Source organism: Castor canadensis, chromosome 8 (genome assembly GCF_047511655.1).
Source record: "Castor canadensis chromosome 8, mCasCan1.hap1v2, whole genome shotgun sequence".
Lineage (NCBI taxonomy): Eukaryota > Metazoa > Chordata > Mammalia > Rodentia > Castoridae > Castor > Castor canadensis.
In genome coordinates, this window is record NC_133393.1 from 84,037,659 (window position 1) to 84,050,481 (window position 12,823).

Here is a 12,823-nt window from a genome sequence, read left to right on the forward strand (position 1 = left end):
ATCTGATTATTCAGAGTAATATCTAATTTGAAGAAACCATCCTTTGGCAACCAATATTAACACAAAATAAAGAAGATAGAATCAAGAGAGAAAAGAATAAGCCCTCTCTACTCTTCAGCCAGCAATACCACAAATTCCTAATTATTTTCAGCAAATACAATGCCTTTTGTGGCAGATGTTCCATGGGTCATTTGCTCTGGAACTCTGACCTTTCAGTTTGTGGTGGTGAAAAGAAACATCCCATTCATATAGAAGGCAAAAGGACTTCTGGAAAGATCGCAGAAAGTGGCCTTGATAATTGCAAGTGTAACCCTATCTACCAGGTTAAGAAATAGCTATTAATGTCCCCATTTTCTAGTGCATACCAGGAAGCTTAGTTGGTTATATAACTTGCCCAAGATTAGTGGCAGAGCCAGATCTCTCACCAAGGTCTTCTTTCTTACTCTAGTTTCATGCTTAACCATCAGCTCTAATGTTTCCCATTTAGGGAGTAGCAGGGTCAGCCATAATTTAAATTCCATTCAGCAAATATTGTTAGTCTTGGCCACGCTCCCAGAGTCGTAATATGGTTGCTCTCCTCTAGGAATGTGTGGAATGATTAGAAATAAATATAGGATAAGACAATATAGAAATCATTTCTAAAGTGTATATAACCAAGAGCCAAAATATTTGCAACCGAATATATGTCCTTTGACCATTAATAAGTTCCAAATACCTACAGAATTGTAGTGCTTGCTCATTTTGTTGATCAAAGATCTGATTCCACAAGGTGAGTTGTATGCAAATGGAGATATAATTTTGGAGAAACTATTAAGTGATCAGACATGAAAATTATCTCTTAGAATTAAGCAATTATAACATGAACCCTGTGATTCATCTTCTCCAGGGCATTAACAGTAAAGAATTATAAACAAGGAAAGTAATATCTCTCCTGGCATGCACCAAAGGTCTGAAACACCTCCTAATTCAATGCCAAACAGCAATGTGAAAAAAATATGGTGATATGGTAAAATAGAGCATTAAATATAAAATCAAACCCATGGCTTTTGGTCCCAGAACTTCTATTTGGTAACTGTGCGATCTTAGGTAAGTGACTCAACCTTCCAGATTCTCAGCTGTCCCATTTGTAAAATGAAAATGCGGTACTGATATTTGCACCGTTTGATATCTGAGGGTTTGACCGGGATGGTGAACAGTGCTTTGGAAACTCTGAAACTGTAAAAGAGTATTGCTGTACTGCCCTTGGCCTTGGACATGGTCGGATGCAGCACAGATGTTTAATAAATGTTTGTGAAACCTAATGGCTAGGTTTATGTCCAAAATAAACAGAGCTGGAGAGGTGTCTCACCACAATATGTTTACACTAATTCTGTGCCTCCCCAGAGCCTTGCTGTACCAGAGTACAGCAGGTCCTCATTTGCTCAGCCCTGCCTCGCTCTCCCTGGATCTCTCTCTCTCTCTCAGCTGCTGCAGATGGAATGAGTCTGCAGGTCTGCATGTCTGGGCTTCTAAGGCCCCTGGGGACTTGAAGGTGACCTGTGATGAAGACATCTGTGCAGACCTTTGGTAAGGAATGAAGATGGGTAATCTCCATGCACACTGGAGTTTTGAGCTACAGGAGAAATCAAAATTAAACTAATAATAATAATAATAATCACTCTTTCCAGAGAGCAGCTCTAACATGCTGCTACTTGCCTCTTACATGGTGATAAAAATACATGATAGGAAACCAGTGTAAATTTTCTTGGCAGCCACTGTTCAGGAGAGGTCAGGTGCAAATCTGAACAAGTTGGTGGAGGATGAATGTGCTCAGTGACATTTCCTTCTTTATGGAAATAGCAGGATGGTGGGAAATGTGTTTATTGTGGTGGTTGTCCACATTTATCTCCAAAAAGAATTTCCCATTCACTCAGTTATGTTCACTAAAATGATTGGAGCTGGGTGTGGTGGTACACACTTGTAATCCCAGCACTCAGGAGTCTGAAGAAGGAAAATGTCCAGTTCCAGGCCAGCCTGGGCTATATAGTGAGACCCTGTTTCAAAAAAGAAAAAAGATTAGACATCTAAATTCCTCTTTTCTAAATTTCCTTGGTGGGGAAGGCACTGAGAATCTTGGTTGCTTGGCTTTATTTCTAGAAGCAGAACATTTATTAATCCTATGAGTATTAAAATGTTTGCTTGTTTGTAGGGTGGGCCTGGGGAAAGGTGGATGGTGGGTTCTCCAGGCAGGGCTGCTTAGTAAAATCAACATTGCTTCTACTGGCAGATCCAGACACTTGGTATTCTGGGTGTCTCAGAGTCAATTTTATACATGGAGAATGATTTAAAATATAAACTAAATGAATATCTACCTATCAATTTAAAGCAAGACTCAAGTGAATCAGAAATGGATGTTGCCTGGGCGTTGTGGCTACTCAGGAGGCAGAGATCAGGATGGTTGTAGGTTCCAGGCCAGCCCAGGCAAAATGTTTGTGAGATCCTATGTCATCCAATGGCCGGATGAGTGGTATGCACTTGTCGACCCAGCTACATGGGGAAGCACAAAAGTAAGAGGATCATAATCCAGGCCATCAGGTATAAAGCGAAACCGTATCACAAAAATAACCAACACAAAAAGGGTTTGTGGAGTGGCTCAAGTAATAGGGTGTCTGCCTAGCAAGCATGAGACCCTGAGTTCAAACCCCAGTGCCACACACACACACACACACACACAAATAGATGTTAGCCTAATCATATTCTCTGCCTGAAAGAAAACTTTGAGAAACCCAGTTTACAGACATGAATATGCTTGTGAGTGTGAAATAATAAAGAATAGGTGGCTTGATAAGTGTAATGTTTAGTGATACCAAGCTATGATAGCCTATAAATCCATTGACACAGGGATATCCATCTGCTGCAGGACCACGTAGTCAGATCTGCTGCAGGTCGCACTGTCATCTCTGGGCAGAAGGCATGAAGCAGTTTATCAGTGAAATCTTAATACACCAGAAAGCCCATGGCATCCCGATTCTGCCCCCAGGAGGAAATTTACTCTGTGACATACGATCTCTCCTCCCCTTTTCTTTTTATCAGGTCAATAACACAGTATGGTCACACACAAGAGGGAAATAAATGAAGAGGATAGAATTTATATCAGAAAGACATTATCAGAAAGCTGAGGAGCTATCTGAAGAGAAGTAGCTGTGAGATGGAGGTATTTTGCACACCTTTATAAAATGCCATTATGAATATGTACTTCTAAAGTAAACTTAATAATTACATAAGCAGAAATTGAGTTCTGACCAACCAATAAAAGTTCAAAGACAGTCACGAGATGAGAATTACACAGCATGCACAGAAGAGGATTAGCAGAATAAGGATGACACGCTCTTCTGTCCATCACCCAATCAAGCCCGCACTCCAAAGTCCTTTGTGCTCCAGTCATTAACCTCCCAGTGGTACACCTCTCTCCTGACTTCCAACAACGCACACCAGTTCTGCCTGTTTTTATACTTTATATAAATAGAATACAAACTCTTCCATGTCTGGCTTTTGTGGCTCAACTTTATGTCTAAGAGATTCATCCATACTTTGGGCTTTGTGCAAAGTTGTAGAACTATATTTTATGCATTGTGAGGTTATTTCTCAATTTAACACAAATTTAGTCACAACCATTTTGTTGTTGAAGGACAGGTAGCGTCCATCTTTTGTCTATTACAAGTACTGTCGCCCTGACTGTAGTAATACGCATCTTCTGGTGAACCTGCACACACGTTCCTATCAGGTGTATGCCTCGGAAGTGAATCGCCAAGGAAAATGTTACGTGTTCAGCTCTATCAATAACTGCCAGTTTTCCAAAGTGGTTGCACTAATTTAGTCTCCCGCAAGAAGTATATGAGAATTCATGTCGTTAAGCATCCTTGCTGACACTTAAAATTTTCATCCTTTTTACCTTATTCATTTCAGTGGGTAGATAATGTTATTCCACTGTGGTTTTATTTGCATTTCCTTGGTGATTAATGAACTTAATGAACATATGTCCATTTAGACATTCTGCTTTAGGAGTCGTTGCCCATACATGTGACATCTATCTATTCTTGTGCCGGGACCACTCAATTTTGATTACAGGAGATTTGTAAGAGTAGTAATTAATAAAAATTATAATATAATTCCTCCATATTTGTCCTTCAAGAATGTCTTGGCTCTTTTTAGTCTTTCATATTTCCATATTGATTTTAGAAAAATTTGTCACTCTCCGAAAACAAATAAACCCACATCTTGGATTTTCATTAGGACTGCCTGGAAGTATGTTGTCAGTATATGCAAGTATGATAATTTGTAGAAATTTTGTATAGGCACGATCTTATTGTCTGGAAAAACAGTTTTCTTTCTTTTTCCAATCTCCATGACTTTCATTTTGTTCTCTTGTAGGCCTCCAGTGACAGTGTGGTATAAAAATGGTAGTAGTAGCCATTCTAGACTCAGCCCCAAGCTGAGGAGGAAGTTTTCAGTTTTCTATCTTTAAAAAGGATATGCACTATGTGTATTTTGTATCTACTTTTTATTAAATTAGGAAAGTTCCATTCTTAGTTGGTTAAAAGTTTTCAGCACAAATGAACATTCAGTTTTTTCTGCATTTGAGATAATCTTAAGGCACTACTCCTCTTTTTACATTGAGGTGAGCTATTTATGATGTTTAAATTGTAAACATCCTTGCACACGGATAAAGTGTATCATGAGTCTTGGTTTCCTAATATTTTGTTAAGAATTTTTCAGTAACATAACCAGGTGCAATGGCTCACTCCTACAATTCTAAGTACTTCAGAGGTAGAGATTGGGAGGATCATGGTTCGAGGCCAGCCCTGGGCAAAAAGTTAGGGAGACCCCATCTCAACCAATAAAAAAATCTGGGTTTGGTGGAGCACACCTACCATCCCAGCTATGCTGGAAGCGTAAATAAGAGGATGGTGGTCCAGGCAGACACCAAGAAGAAAATGTGAGACCCTATCTAAAAAATAACCAAAGCAAAAGGGCTGGGAGTGTGGCTTGTGTGGTAAAGCACCTTCCTAGCAAGTGCAACGCCCTGAGTTCAAACTCCAATACCACTGAGAAAGAAAAAAGAATTTCTCAGTAATGTTTGTGAGAAAAGTGGGTTTGTAATTTTCTTTCTCACAGTGCATGTAAGGGTTTTTAAAACAAGGTTGTGTTATTTTAATTTTTAAATATGGCTGAGAAGCTCTCCTGTTTCTTTCTTCTTAGAGAATTAGAGAAGACAGATATCAATTTTTCTTTAAATGTTTGGAAAAATTCATTGGTAAGCTATCTGCATTTGGGATTTTCTTTAGAGGGGAGAAGCCTCCCACTCTCTGCCTCCCCACTATGTGCTGAATTCTTTTAATGCATACTAAAATATTCATATTTTCTACCTCTACTGTCAGCTTTGGCAAGTTGAATTCTTCAAAGAATTTTCCATTTTATCTAAATTTTCAAATTCATCATCATCCTTTCCTTACCTTTTTGATATTTGTGTGATCCATAGTGAGATCCTCTTTTCATTGTTTTTGTTCCTAATTTTCTCTACCTTTTTGAAAATCAGTCTTGTTAAAGTTTTATCAATTTTGCAAATCTTTTCAAAGAATGAAATTTTTGCTTTCTTGATTTTTCTCTTTTATATGTGTTTATTATTTTCTTGATTTCTGTTTTTATATTTATCATTTCTTTCTTTGGACTTAATTGCTGTTTTTCTGAAAGTTTCTTGAAATTGACACTTAAATAATGAATGTTTAACCTTTTTTTCTTTTGCAATACAGTACATGCATGTAAAGCTATACAGTTCCTTCAAAGCACTAGTTAAGGTTTCTCCCATAAAGTTTGGAATATATATTTTTGTTATTCAGCTTCATGTTTTCTAATTTCTGGGTTCATATTTTATAAATCCCATGGATTATTTAGAATGTATTATTTAATTTTTAGGCAGTTGGGCTTCTTACCATGGTAGTAAGAGAAGATATTCTGAAAGATTTCAATGTTTTGAAATTATCGAGACTTTATGTTAAAATATATATTGATTTTAATAAATATTTCATATACACTTGAATAGGAGTCAGTCATTGGTATGTACAATTTTATATACATAGCAATTAGATCAAATATGTTCACTGTGCTGTTCACATCTTCTACATACTTAATAATTTTTTGTTTTTGTTTTTTACCAGTGATTGAGAGAGATGCATTAATGTTTCTCACTGTGATTTTCATATTGTACATTTTTTCCTTTCATTTTGTCCATTTTGCTCTAGGTACATAAATATTTAAGATTAAAATATCATTCTATTTAAAGTTCACATTGCCCAATGTTAGCATAGATAGATAAACTTTCTTTTATTTCCTTTTGGTTAGTATTTGCATGGTTTGCTTCTTTTTCCTTTTATACTAAACATTTCCTTGTCATTATATTTAAAGCAAGTAATTGGATATATTTTTATCTATTCTGACAATCTTAGTTTTTGCTTCAAGTTTAACTCATTATATAATTATGTATTCATTATCTGATTTATTGGGTTGTAGCTGCCCTCTCATTTTCATTTTCTTTTATATTCTTATTTTCCTTTTGTTATATGTTCCTCCCCCCTTTCTTGCCTCCTTTGGACTATTTAAAATTTTTATTATTCAATGTACAAATTTTAATAACTTGCAGGTTATACATTATTTCATTTCTGTGGTAGTGGTTATCCTAAAGACTCAGTCTTAGTCGATTCAGGCTGCTATAGAAGAATACCATAAACCACAGGGATTATAAACAACAGAAATTTATCTCTCACAGTTTTAAAAGCTGGGAAGTCCAAAATCAAGGACTCGATGTCCATTTCTCACAGGTAGTGCCCCTAGCCCTGTCCTCATATGGTATGAGGGATCAGCGAGGTTTCTTTTATAAGGGAACCAATCCTATTTATGAGGCACTAGCCTCCTAATCTGTTCACCTCTCACAGGTCCCGCCTCTTATTGCTGTTACCTTGTGGGTTAGAATTTCAACATATGAGTGTTTTGGAAACACAACATTCAGACTACACCATAGAATTATACAATTTATTTTTTACTTTGCTCTGATGCTATTAGATCCTAGAGCCTTTTAAACTAGTTTATACGCCCCTGATTTTTATGTCCTTGCTACGCAGCTTAGTTCTACATATATTTTATACTATAAAGGATGTCATAATCAGTAATTCATAAATCTCCTTTCCAATGCTCCTTTATTCTTCCCTGCATTTCTATATTTCTATCTAGGATTATTTTTTTTCTGCTTGAAAAACATCTTTTAGTTTGTCTGAAAACATTTTTTATTCCACCTTCATTTTTGAAGCATTTTTTTGTACAATATAATTGTAGATTAGCAGTTATTTTCTTTACACAGTTAAAGCTGTCTTCTGGAATCCATAATTTCTGTTGATAAGTCAACCATAAATCTTACTGTTGCTTCTTTGAAGATAATGTCTTGTTTGCTTCTGAGTAGTTTTAGGATTTTTCTTTATCTCTGGTCTACTTCAGTTTGACTGTGATGTAGTTATTTGAATTTTTCTGTGCATTTATCCTACTTCTCAAATCTATGTATTGAGTTCTATGTCTTTGGAAAGTTCTTGTTCATTATACCTTTGAATATTGCCTTTCCTGTATTCTCTTTCCCCCTTTGGGAAATGTGATATGTGTAATGTTCTATATGTATCTCATTCTAGCTACTTTCTGTCCTTTTTGTGATCTGGTTTCCAGCTTACAAATGCAACTCTTTCTTTACTAGTTAGTCTGTGTTCAATCTGTTGTATAACTGATCCATTTGGGTTCCTAATTTCAAATAATCTTCAGATATTTAGAGTTCTGGGATGTCCATTTGTTTTTTTAATAGATTCCAACTTTCTAGTGATTTTCTTCTATTAACCATTTAACTATATTCTTTACCATATTAATCATAAGTATTTTACATTCCTTTTCCGGAAACTCTAGTTCTTGACTCATCTCTGGGTCAGACATGTCTGAGCAGCTTAGTTTCTTGCTGTATCCTAGACCCTTACATTTAAGGTTTGCATACTTGTCAGAAGGTATTTATATGGACATGTCTGTATCTAATACCTCAGCATAAGACAGTGTTTATGGTAATTGGGTTCTCTTTTGTTTCTGAGTCACATTTTATCTCAGAAAGGCCACACCACATCTTAGAGGAGGAGAGTCAGGAGGCGAGCCATTTCTGAGCAATGTTCCTGTGCTTGAACCCTCCAGCCTCCAGGAAACCCCACTTCTCACTAGTGGAACTTTAAAACTACCTTTCTGTCACTACTATTTAGAAACTGTATCATACATTGGGCATTGAATAAGCCTGACTCAGTAATATAAATACTATTTAAATAATTAGACAAATTTGTTTTAAAGACCTGTTTATTTTTAAAATTGATGTTGCAGGGCTGGTGGAATGGCTCAAGTGATAAAGTGCCTGACTAACAAGTGCAAGGCCCTGAGTTCAAATCCCAGTACTGCCAAAAACCAAAGTAAACATTGTATAATTGTAAACATTGCAAAATTGATGTTGCTTTAACTTTAGAACTAAAGGATGAATTATTTATCTTCTCAGTGAGTATATGTATACTTTAACAGATTGTTATATAATGTGTACAGCTATTCACCTAAATTAATCCATCTGTGTTTTTTTGACTTTCCCTGTATCTTGTCCTCCCTTAAGCTCATTGAGGACAGACTTAGTTTTATATCTTGTTACTCTCTATGGCTTCTAGCACAAAACCTCACAGTCTGGGCTCAGTAAGTCTGTGGGTTGTATCCAATTGCAACATCTATCTCTTGCTTCAAATGAACCAGTATTTAAAAATCAGACTTTTCATTAAAAGGGTATTATGGCTATTTCTTACTTTGTTTAATAATTATCTTCTTTGAAGATGTATTTACTTTTTAATGAATGCTTTAAATAGTTTCTGTTGTTTATTTTAGAAAATAAACTTGGAACACAGCCATTATGTAAGTTAAATGTGCTACTTTAAAATATATTTCAGATGGAATTCGGATTAAAAATTACCAAAACTAGATTATGTGAACTTGTGTAAGATAATTTTAGGAGCAAGATTGGGCAACAATAATGATTCTTCAGTAAAGAACTGAGTTTACTCAGTCAAATTCAAATGCTTGCTGAGTGGGTTTTTTTGTTTGGTTGGTTTTTTTTTTTTTTTTTTTGGTAGTGTTCAAAAAGTATTAATATTCAGCCTCTTGGTTGACTTCCTTAATAACTTGATGGATGAGGGAAAAAATACAGGAAAGCAGAGAATCATGGGAGGCAAGGAACTTACAGTAACACCCATTTTATTAGAAAAGTCAGAACTTGAACTCAAGTCCTCCGGTGCCCAGTTCAATCACTATTTTTGTATCAGCTAAAAATATGTAAAATAACTCAGATGTCTATAAAGATGAATGTGCCTATAGAAAATACAGCCCTCAAAACCCAGCTTAATTACAACTTCTTAAATGATCACCCTCTTCCATTTTCTTTACAGCACCTTATCACTAGATTTTCAAGAATCAAAACACATCCAAACATCTGCCTAGGGTAAACGCAGTGAGTTTCCTAGAAGCTACATTAAAGCCACACATCAGTGGGGAAAGGAAGGCTGGGCTGATAATATTATGTTTATTTTAGTCCTTCTGCTTAGTTTTTGTTTCCAGGCATTGGACAGAACTTAGTTTCCAGAGCCAGAAATTATAATTGTTTATGTACCTAAATTTATTAATACTCTGCTTTTAGAACATTTTAGGTGTAATTTTTTCCAGGAGTATTTAGGGAACTTCTTCCTGGTGAAATTTAAATTGTGATTCAGTTAAAACAAACAAACAAGATAAACCAATGCGCACAAACACCAAAGAGCAACTGGTAAAACTGACTTTTGGAGGATATGACTCTTCTAGCATAAGGCACAGTGTAGATGCTTGCAAAAGTTCATTGACTGACCGTTCCCAACTCTCCTTGTCTGGAATACGCCCAAAGATTCTCCTAACCCCATTCGTACCGGTGGCCAAGCCACCAGTAGATTAGCAACAGTGTGGTGTGCGTGTGTGCGCGTGTGCGTGTGTGCGCGCGTGTGCGCGTGTGCGCGCGTGTGCGTGTGTGTGCGCGTGTGTGTGTGCGCGCGTGTGTGTGCGCGTGCGTTGTGTGGTGTGTGTGTGCGTGTGTGTGTGCGCGCGTGTGTGCGCGTGTGTGTGTGCGCGCGTGTGCGTGTGTGGTGTGTGTGTGCGTTGTGTGGTGTGTGTGCATGTGCGCGTGTGCGTGTGCGTGTGCGCGTTGTGTGGTGTGCGTGCGCGTGTGTGTGTGCGCGCGTGTGTGTGCGCGCGTGTGTGTGCGCGTGTGTGTGTGCGCGCGTGTGTGTGCGCGCGTGTGCGTGTGTGTGCGCGTGTGTGTGTGCGCGCGTGTGTGCGCGTGTGTGTGTGCGCGCGTGTGCGTGTGTGGTGTGTGTGTGCGTTGTGTGGTGTGTGTGCATGTGCGCGTGTGCGTGTGCGTGTGCGCGTTGTGTGGTGTGCGTGCGCGTGTGTGCGCGTGTGCGTGCGTGTGCGTTGTGTGGTGTGCGTGCGCGTGTGCGCGTGTATGCGCGTGTGCGTTGTGTGGTGTGTGTGTGCGCGTGTGCGTGTGTGCGCGTTGTGTGGTGTGTGTGCTCGTGTGCGTGTGTGCGCGCGTGTGCGTGTGTGTGTGTGCGTGTGTGTGATTGGTAGTAGAAGGAGAGGAGAACCAGACACCAATTTTTTTGTGTATTTCCAGAGTCTATGCTTTACTTTTAAATTTGTATTTTGAAAAAGTTTTAGGCTTTCAGAAAGTTGCAAAAATTGTACAGAGAACTTTATCCTTCACCCAACTTCCACTAATGCTTACATCTTACATAGTTTTCATAGTACAATCATGAAGACTAAGAAATTATTAGTAGCATAATAGTATTAACTGAGCTAGACTTTATTCATATTTCCTATTTTTTGAATCAATATACTTTCCTCTTCCAAGATCCAATTCCATAATCAACATTGCAGACACCAAACGTACCCATTTCCAAACACCATTCTACTCGGTTTATGACATAGCAAACAGAGCTTATCTCTGTAAGTTAGGCTTGCCCCATCTACACTGTGAGGAAGAAGCCTTTGGCTTAGGATACTAGTTGATGTGCTCGGGGACATTCTTTGCAGCTAACTACCTCCATTCTCTGAGAATTCCTGCTGTTCACTGTCTCTGCTGCAGAGGAGAGGCCCTAAGCAGCCCTGACTCCTCCTCAAGTGCCTCTTTCCCCATCTGCTGAGATCAGGGGTAGATTCATGAACAGTGACCATCAGGTTCTCCCGTGATTTTGAGGCAAGGTCTAGAAACTACGGCCAGTTGTGGACTGCACCTGACAGCTCAGGTTCAGGGAGGGCTGAGGTTGGCATATGGGCAAGCCAAAGTCATGTACAACCAAGGCTACTTGGCAGTTTTTCTAAATTAGAATTTATCAGAGGAAGCCAAAGAAGAGAGAAGAAATTAGATACGCTTTTAAAAAACAAAGAGGAGAGTCAAAGAGAAAGAACAGAAAAAAGAAAGAATGAATGAAACAGAACAGAGAGAGACCAACTTCAAATGTCTGACTTTCTTTTTCCCAGCACTGGTCACTTTGAAGTCCAGCTGGACTTTGTTTCCTGCTTGTGGAGGTCTGTAAAATTGCTGGTTTTATCTTTACAGTCAACTACTGTTTTTAATTTCAATTAATTGGAGTGAGATTTGATTCCTAGCAACCAACAGTCTCTGACTAGGGAACTCCCGCTCTCCCCGGCACCCAGTGGCTTTCAGTCAGCACTGATCTCTCCTGTCAGGAAAGAAAAAAATCTGAAAATTCTCAGTCAAATACCTAGCTTGTTGACTCATCTGGTAACAGTATGGAAGAGTGTACCATGAGAAGACCATGTGAGATGCAAAGGAATAACAAGTCATGATAATTTTTTGGCATAAGCTGGAAGGTATTTTAGCAGAAGCGCCTTCTAGTCTCTCAGTGGCCAGCCGCACATTGCATAAAAGGGCCATTTAATGTCACTTACACCTTTCCCTGCTCTCACCCTCCCACTCTTTGATACAGACTCTTCTATCAAATTTAAATGCCTTGAAAACAGGGGTGTTGTCTCCACTGTTTGTCATTGTCCCCTCAGCACCTGACACAGTGCCTAAGATTACAGCATAATTTGAATGAATACATGTCATACCTATGATCTGATCTGAATATTCTGTGAACTTCTGGGCCCAATATTTAGAAACCTTCCTTTTCCCTACTTTTCTCTTTCTGGATTTCCATCTGCCTTTGAACTTCTGTGAGCTCTGTTTGATGTGTATAAGGAAGACAGGAAGTCATTATTAGCTTTTACTTAGTCTAGAAAAAAAAGATGGAGTTGGCCCAGTCCCATTCACAAAGTGGTGATTAAAGGAGCCACTATCAGCAATCGAGAGGGCTTTCTGAGCAAGCATAACCTCCCATCTGGACACACCCAACTGCAGCTCTTAGGCTCAAATCCATCCCACGCCAGTCACAAAGCTGACTTTCCCCTGAAGATACAGCAGGCACAGGGCACATTCTCTTTGGTACAAGTTTAGGTGAGTAAGCTGGGCAATGTGTGATTTCTTACTTGGGAAAAGATCCTTCTCACAGAGTCCATCTAAAGCCAATGAAGCAAAAATAAACTAAAACAAGGCCAATAAGTGAACATTAATAGAAATCCAGGACTATCCATAAATACTGTTTTAGAAAAATTATTTTCATTCATAAAGGACTGCTTTTTCTGAGAGACTATCACT

At 38.3% G+C, this 12,823-nt stretch overlaps 1 protein-coding gene across 4 annotated transcripts in view; it reads left to right on the plus strand.

The window, feature by feature from the left end:
- Pced1b (PC-esterase domain containing 1B) overlaps nt 1–12,823 on the plus strand; it is a 140,075-nt gene that overhangs the window by 11,551 nt on the left and 115,701 nt on the right. The window contains exons 1-2 of one of the 4 annotated variants that reach the window (XM_074083229.1): nt 1,239–1,566; nt 3,073–3,193. The exons of 2 other annotated variants lie outside the window; for them this stretch is intronic. The gene's annotated coding sequence lies outside the window, so the exon portion shown is untranslated. Of the gene's footprint in view, nt 1–1,238; nt 1,567–3,072; nt 3,194–12,823 lie in introns of those variants that run through there. One more of the 4 variants, XM_074083230.1, reaches the window with a different exon arrangement.